Genomic DNA, 7,455 nt, shown 5'->3' with positions numbered 1-7,455 from the left:
ACGTACTCGGTATTTGGTTGGAGAGAAATGGTGAGAAAGTGAAAATATGATCTTCTTCCCAAGATGGGAGAGAGAGAGAGAGAGAGAGAGAGAGAATATCTAAAAATCAAATGGGCAGAGTATCACCTAGGTGTGTGTCTCTCTTGGGCGCCAGCTCTTGGTCTTCCCCTTATATAGACTTTCAAGTTCTCACATTCCAAAGACATAGGGAATCTCAAAGGTTGTATGCCATGTGCCATATGGCTTGGCTGAAACCCTTCCTCTTCCTCTCTTGGGAAGTCCAAGTGACTTCTATTGTGTGAGTTACAAGTGGCTCATTTGCTGAAAAAAATCGAATTCCTATGTGCCCTTGGGCGTGTGACACAAGGTAATCTAGGTTCATTGAACCCCTAGGGCGTTTGTCATTTTGAATAAACCTTAATCTTAGACCTAGGGATTTTTTGGCATGTGCATGCTTGCCAAGTGGCAAGTGGCGTGTAGGGATGTGTGTGCTAGTGTCTTTTTGCCACCCATCCCTTGTTCTTCCCCACAAGGATTCTTCTAGAACCTTGGGTGGCATGTGTGTTGGTTCCCTAGGCAACATTTCCTCTCCTCTAGACCTGGGTGGCGTGTGTGTTAGGGTGCATGTTTCCTAAGCAATCTTTTCCTCTTCCCCATGAATCTTCTTCTAGGATTTCTAAGTGAATGACAAGTGGCCTGTGTGAGGGTGAGTGGTGTGGTGGCCGAAACCTAAGGACTAGGGTTTTGCTACATCCCATGCGTCCCTTCCATTTCCAATCATTTTCATCTTCTAGAAAATTCCATGCATGAGTGACACTTGGCAAAAAGTAGTTGGAACTCTTGGGTAGGCGTGACACCTTTCTTGAAACCAAATCCTCATCTTCTTAATGAGACGTGCCTTAGCCCCTTGAGCTCCCCCATGCACCACTTTCCCATGCAATCTCATTGGAACTCACATAGTTTTGACAAGTGGCATGAAAATGTGGGTGGTTGGTGAGTGGGTGCATTAGTCAAGTGATCCATGGTCTTCCCTAGGTGTCCCCATGATTTCCTCCTTATAGAAACCTTCTACATGTGTGAGAAGTGTCAAGACAAGCGGCCTTTGCCATGGTAGGCGTGTTAGTGCTTTTGGGTTACCGAAACCCAAAGTCTCGCAACCCTTCTTCCCACAATCACATCCAGATTCATTGGGCCTTGCATGCGTGACAAACGGCTCGAAGGTTGGATGTGTTGTGCGTGCCCCTTGTTCCCTTTGGGCTTTTGGCTTTAGCCCAATGGGTTGGCTGAAGTTCTAAGGCTTAGTTGGGTCTATTGTTGTGCTAAAAATATCTGCAAGTACACAGAATCGTAACAAGTAGTAAAGTGTTTTAAAGAAAAAGGATGTCGAACCCGCAGGGAATAATTATGCTATTGAGTACTGAGATTTACTAAATTAATTACTATTTAGAAAACTGAAATTTAAAGAATAGATTATTTAAATTAAACTGAAGAAAACAACATTAAAATTAAAATTTTAAAGATAATAAGAAGAGATCTAGAGCGTTTGATTTCACCTAACAAATCCTACAAAATTTATTCTTCCTTGTTATAGAATTCCAATTATCCCAAGTTGATAAAAATCTCTTAACTATTCAATATTTTCTTTAAAAAAATACCAAAAATGTCTCAAACTAATAACTTTATATCTCTATGTGAATTTAACTACTTGGAGACTCATTAAGTTTTTTAGATTTTTCTTGAAAATCACACTAATCGCGGTAAAGTATCTCAACTTTCATTAAACTAATGGTGCTTAATCCTAGAGCTTTAATCACAAATCACATCTTAGTCTCATTGTGATTCAATAGACCGAACAATAATTAGCTAGAAAATTGCAAGCTTTAAGAACAAGGAATAAATACTCAATCATGGAAATATTGAAAATAAAATAACTTAGAATATAAATTGTATGTTCAATACTAGACTATATCAAAGTTCTAGAAAATAGAATTAGTTCATAATCAAATTGAAAAGAAAAACAATAAAACTAGTGTTCTTTGTTGGAGTTGGTTGATGAAGCATGCGGCTTTCGCCTTTGCCCTCCAGATCCACGTCCTTAAAAGAAACTTAAATGATAAACTTTGGACTTTTGAAATTGAAAATTCAGACTCTCTCCCTTCTATTCATCCCACAAGACGAGATTAAATAGATGTCAAAACTCAAATCCGGAAACAAGATAAATGCGGCTACAATCTATCCTAAAGATCTGGAAAATAGTTTCCAAAAATAAATGTTAACATAAAAGAAATTATCATAAGAATAACAGAATTATCTAAAATAGAAGATTCAGTAATAAGCAGTTTGATTTACGAAGTTCGAGAGGATTTGGTAGGAAGGGTCCCACTGGGTAGATGTCATGTGTACTGAATATAATTGGTTTTCTCGCCCAATGGCTAAGATGTAAGGCTCCTGACTGAGATGAACGACTTCACTCACGAACCTACCGAGTGGTAAAGCTGCTCGCCTTTACTAGTTGTTGACCAAGATGTTATTTAGGTTGGTCTTTTAAGTTGGTTGTTTAGACTAGTCGCCCAATCTAATCGCCCAAAGCCTTGCGCCAAGTCTTCTCGCCCAGAAGGTAAAATATCTTGCTTATCGCCGAACACTTGTCGCCAATTTTGGTCGCGAATTCTGGTCGCGCCTTTTGGTTGCGAGTTTCCTTACCTAAATCTTCTCGGCTCTTTTCAAATCTCGCTGCCTCTCATCGGTCTGGATCTGTAGTCTCTTCTTTTTGTACAAACATGCTTTCCTTTCGCATTAAATCTTCTTATTCCTCCAAATCCAAGAAAATAAATAAAAATATATAGAAATAAAATAAAACCAATAGTATTGAAGGAAAACTGACATTTTTCATAAATAAAATAGTAATAAAAATTACATAAAAATCACACTTATCAAATACCCCAAAACTTAAGTTTTACTCGCCCTCGAGCAAACAAGAAAAGAAAGACAATTAAAATAAGCATTGCTTTGATTCATAAAATTTATTGTCTCAAAGATTGCCTAAAGTCTATAATTCAAATAAATCATTCATTCAAGATCAATCAACTCAAAAAGTTAATTCAAAACTCAATTACACTATATTATTCATCCCCACATTCATGCATACCAATTATTCTCACTTCATCATTAGCTCCCCAGATAGTTTTATTCAAACAAGTAAATAAATAATAGATTTCTAAACACTCTATAGGCTTGCTTTTCAAATCACTCTTCACTAATGTAGAATAGAAACTATCACCAGGGATCAATAGGTCTTTATTAAGCTTGTAATATAAGGCAAGGGTGAGGGCTACAAAGAAAATGTAGGATTCAAACAAAGGAAGATAACTTAAGTTTGAACACCAACAGACAAATAGAGCATTCTCCATTCTAACGCAAACATCTCTTCTCAATCCTTGTGAATCTCTCAACATACCTTTCTTTATCGTACTTTCAAGTATCCCTCTCTTTACCCCTCTATTCGGCAGGTCGGACATTTTTTTTTCTTTTTTTTTCATGGAAGTATTCCATACCTTTTTGACTGCCTTTGTGGATGACTCGTGTCGGCCTTTTCTTATTGGCCACACAGTAGACGAGTTGACTTTTCACACCCCCAAACTTATGATTTTGATAATATGGCTATAATTAACTTTACTTGTAGACGTTCTACGTCTTTTGTCTTTCATGCTCTTGTGAGTCTATGACTTTGTGTAAACTTAGTTCTCTTGAAAGGTAATGAAATCAGTGTTTAAGCTCAAATAGGGTAGGGAATATGATATTTACAAGAACGAAAAATATAATGCCAAAATATAATTAATTAAAGCTCAAAGGTGTGGTTAGGGATAACGATAATAAACAGGTAAGCTTGGAAGACTCAATCGGTCCAAAAAAATACCTTATCATCTCTCCAGTAATATTCTATCTAGGATTTCGCCTTGAGTGTAATCAAACAAATTTTAGAGTAAGTTGAGACCATACAAATTCACATAAAATTTCTCTAGGTATGTAAAATGATTAATGATCATTATAAGCATTCATTGAACATAGAAAATATCAAATTAAACAAGATCAAGTAAGGAATTAACAACTAGACTTAAGCAATGAGAATTTTTCTTAAAACTTACAATCAATTTCAATCAGATTCTTATCATAGGTTTTTTATTCATCAAACCATATTGTTTTTATCATTATTATTATTATTATTATTATTTTAAAATAATAAAATAATATCATTTCCCCTCAAACTTAAATATCACATTGTCCTCAATGGGAAAAAAGAAGAAAAACTAAAGCAAAGAATAAGATAAGGTAAGAAATGCTTCCCTTGATGGTACAGCCGTGTACCCCTTGGAGATCTCCCTAGCCTCTTCATTCCTGCAAGATGAAAATAAAAGACTAATATTAAACAACAATAAAACTAAAAGATTAATAAAATAAAACAAAAAAACTTGGATTGCCTCCCAAAAGTACTTTATTTAAAGTCTATAACTAGACATTATCTTTTCATCATTTATCACTGGTGAGATCAATGGAACACCTTTTTGAGTTAAAGTCTCCATCCACATAGGGTTTTAATCTCTATCTATTTACTTTAAATGTCTCTTTTGTCTCGTGATGGACTTCAACTGCCCCATAAGGAAAGACATAGGTCACCACAAACGGTCTCGACCACCATGAGCGCAACTTTCTTGGGAAGAGTCGAAGTCTTGAGTTAAATAATAGAACCTTCTGCCCGACTTCAAATTCCATTATCAGAATATGCTTATCATGCCATATTTTAGTTTTATCTTTGTAAATCCGAGCATTCTCATAAGCATCATTGCGGAAGTCATCCATCTCGTTGATTTGCAGTATTCTCTTCTCGCCAGCCACTTGTAAATCAAATTTAAGTGTTCTCTTCACCCAATACTCTCTGTGTTCTAGCTCCATGGGTAGATGGTAGGCTTTTCCATAAACGAGCCGATAAGGCGAGATCCCGATCGATGTTTTGAATGTTGTCTGATAGTCCTATAGCGCGTCATCTAACCTTCTCGCCCAGTCTATCTGAGAGATACTCACAGTCTTCTCCAGTATGCGCTTCAGCTCCCGATTAGATACCTCGACCTGACTGCTCGTTTGAGGATGGTATGGTGTCGCCACGTGATGGGAAACTCCATACTTAGTTAGTAGCGCTTCAAATTGGCGATTGCAAAAATGCTTGCCGCCATCACTGATTATGGCCCTTGGAGTGCCGAATTGGGAGAAAATATTCTTCCGCAGAAAATTCACTACAACCCTCGCATCATTGGTTGGCAAGGCGACCACTTCCACCCATTTCGAGACATAATCTACAGCAACCAAAATAAATTTTTTAGAATATGAGGATGGAATAGGACTCATGAAATCCATACCCCAAACATCAAATAGTTCAATCACTAAAATATTGTTTTAAAGCATCTCATGTTTCCTAGAAATGTTGCCAACCCTTTGACAATTATCACATAAATTAACAAAATTAAAAGAGTCTTTAAAAATAATCAACCAATAAAAGTCGCATTGTAAAACTTTTGCTGCTGTTTTTGCTCCACCAAAGTGGCCGCCTGCTTCCAATGAGTGGCAATGTCTGAGTATGCTCTCCATCTCCTTGTCGGGCACACATCTCCTGATTATCTGGTCTGCACAATATCGGTATATAAAAGGTTCCTCTGAAAAATAATATTTCAAGTTGGCGAAGAACTTCTTCTTTTGTTGATATGTCATCTCGGCCGGTAGAATTCTAGACACCAAATAATTTACCAGGTCGGCAGACCATGGAACGACTTGTATAGCAATTAATTGCTCATCCGTGAAGGTCTCATTAATTGGGAATTTCTCCTCGCCTGCCGCCTCTTTAAGCTCAAGAGAAGAGAAGTGGTTGGCCACTACATTCTCGGTACCTTTCTTATCTTTTATTTCCAAATCGAACTCTTGTAATAGCAAAACCCATCTTAACCCAAGAAACTTCTCACGCCTTTCACATTGGTCTGTGGTGGGAGTTTGTTAATAACTTCTATCTTTGCTCGATCGACCTCAATTCCGTTGAATGAAATGCGGTGACCAAGCACTATTCCTTCCTCGACCATGAAGTGACATTTATCCCAATTTAAAACAAGATTTATCTCCTTACATCTCTGCAAAACTAAAGATAAATTAGATAAACAATTATCAAAAGAGTGACAAAAACCCGAGAAGTCATACATAAAGACTTCTAAAAATTTTTCCACCATGTCTAAGAAAATGGACATCATGCATATTTGGAAAGTGGCTAGCACATTGCAATGACCAAAAGGCATGCGCCTATATGCAAAAGTGCCATAAGGACAGGTGAAAATGGTATTCTCTTGATCCTCGGGTGTAATAGCTATTTGATTGTAACCGAAATATCCATCTAGAAAACAGAAGTAAGCGTGACCGGCAAGTCTTTCTAACATTTGATCAATAAAAGGTAAGGAAAAATGGTCTTTCCGAGTTGCATCATTCAATCATCGATAATCTATGCATACTCGCCATCCCGTGACCGTTCTTGTCAGTATGAGTTCATTGTTGTCATTCTTGATCATGGTTATCCTTCATTCTTTGGGACAACTTGCACTAGACTTACCCATACACTATCTGAGATTGGATAAATGATCCCAGCATCTAAAAGCGTCAATACCTCTTTATGCACCACTTCTTGCATTGATGGGTTCAATCTCCTTCGGGGTTGGACGATCGGTTTAAAATTATCCTCCATTAAAATTTTGTGCATGCAAATTGAAGGACTAATTCCTTTGATGTCTGAGATGGTCCAACCCAAGGCCATCTTGTGTTCCCGAAAGACTCTTAGCAACTTCTCTTCTTCTACATCACTCAAGGAACTGTTAATAATAACTAGAAAAGTAGAATCCTAGCCTAAGAAAGCGTACCTTAAATTTGATGGAAGCGGTTTGAGTTCAAGCTTGGGTGGTTCCCTACTTGGAGATGTCGGCTGAGATGAGTTTAGCTCTTCCACTTTTGGTTTTATTGAAGGAGAAAGGGATAATGTAGTTTCCAAATATCTCTCACACTCCCTAACCTCTTCAGCTTCGGATTCAATAGATGTAGAGTGAGTAAGACATACCTCAAGTGGTAGCTTTGGAAATTTAGCTCCATAAGTCTCGTCAGCCATGACCATGTCTCGATCGCTTATTTGAAAACAAGAATATATCTCGAAAGGGAATTCCATAGATTTAAATACGTCAAAAGTGACTTACTCCTTGCTGACCCTCAAAATGTGTTTTCCTTACTAGATATCAATTAAGGTTCTCCCCATCCCAAGGAAAGGTCGACCTAGTATCAAACGGTTCTTCTCTTCCTCCTCCATATCAAGCACAATGAAGTTGGTCGGGAAAATGAAATTATCAACTTTCACCAGTACGTCCTCAATGAGTCCTCTCA

Source organism: Juglans microcarpa x Juglans regia, chromosome 4D, assembly GCF_004785595.1.
Source record: "Juglans microcarpa x Juglans regia isolate MS1-56 chromosome 4D, Jm3101_v1.0, whole genome shotgun sequence".
Taxonomy (NCBI): Eukaryota; Viridiplantae; Streptophyta; class Magnoliopsida; order Fagales; family Juglandaceae; genus Juglans; species Juglans microcarpa x Juglans regia.
Note: the sequence above shows the minus strand (reverse complement) of the source record.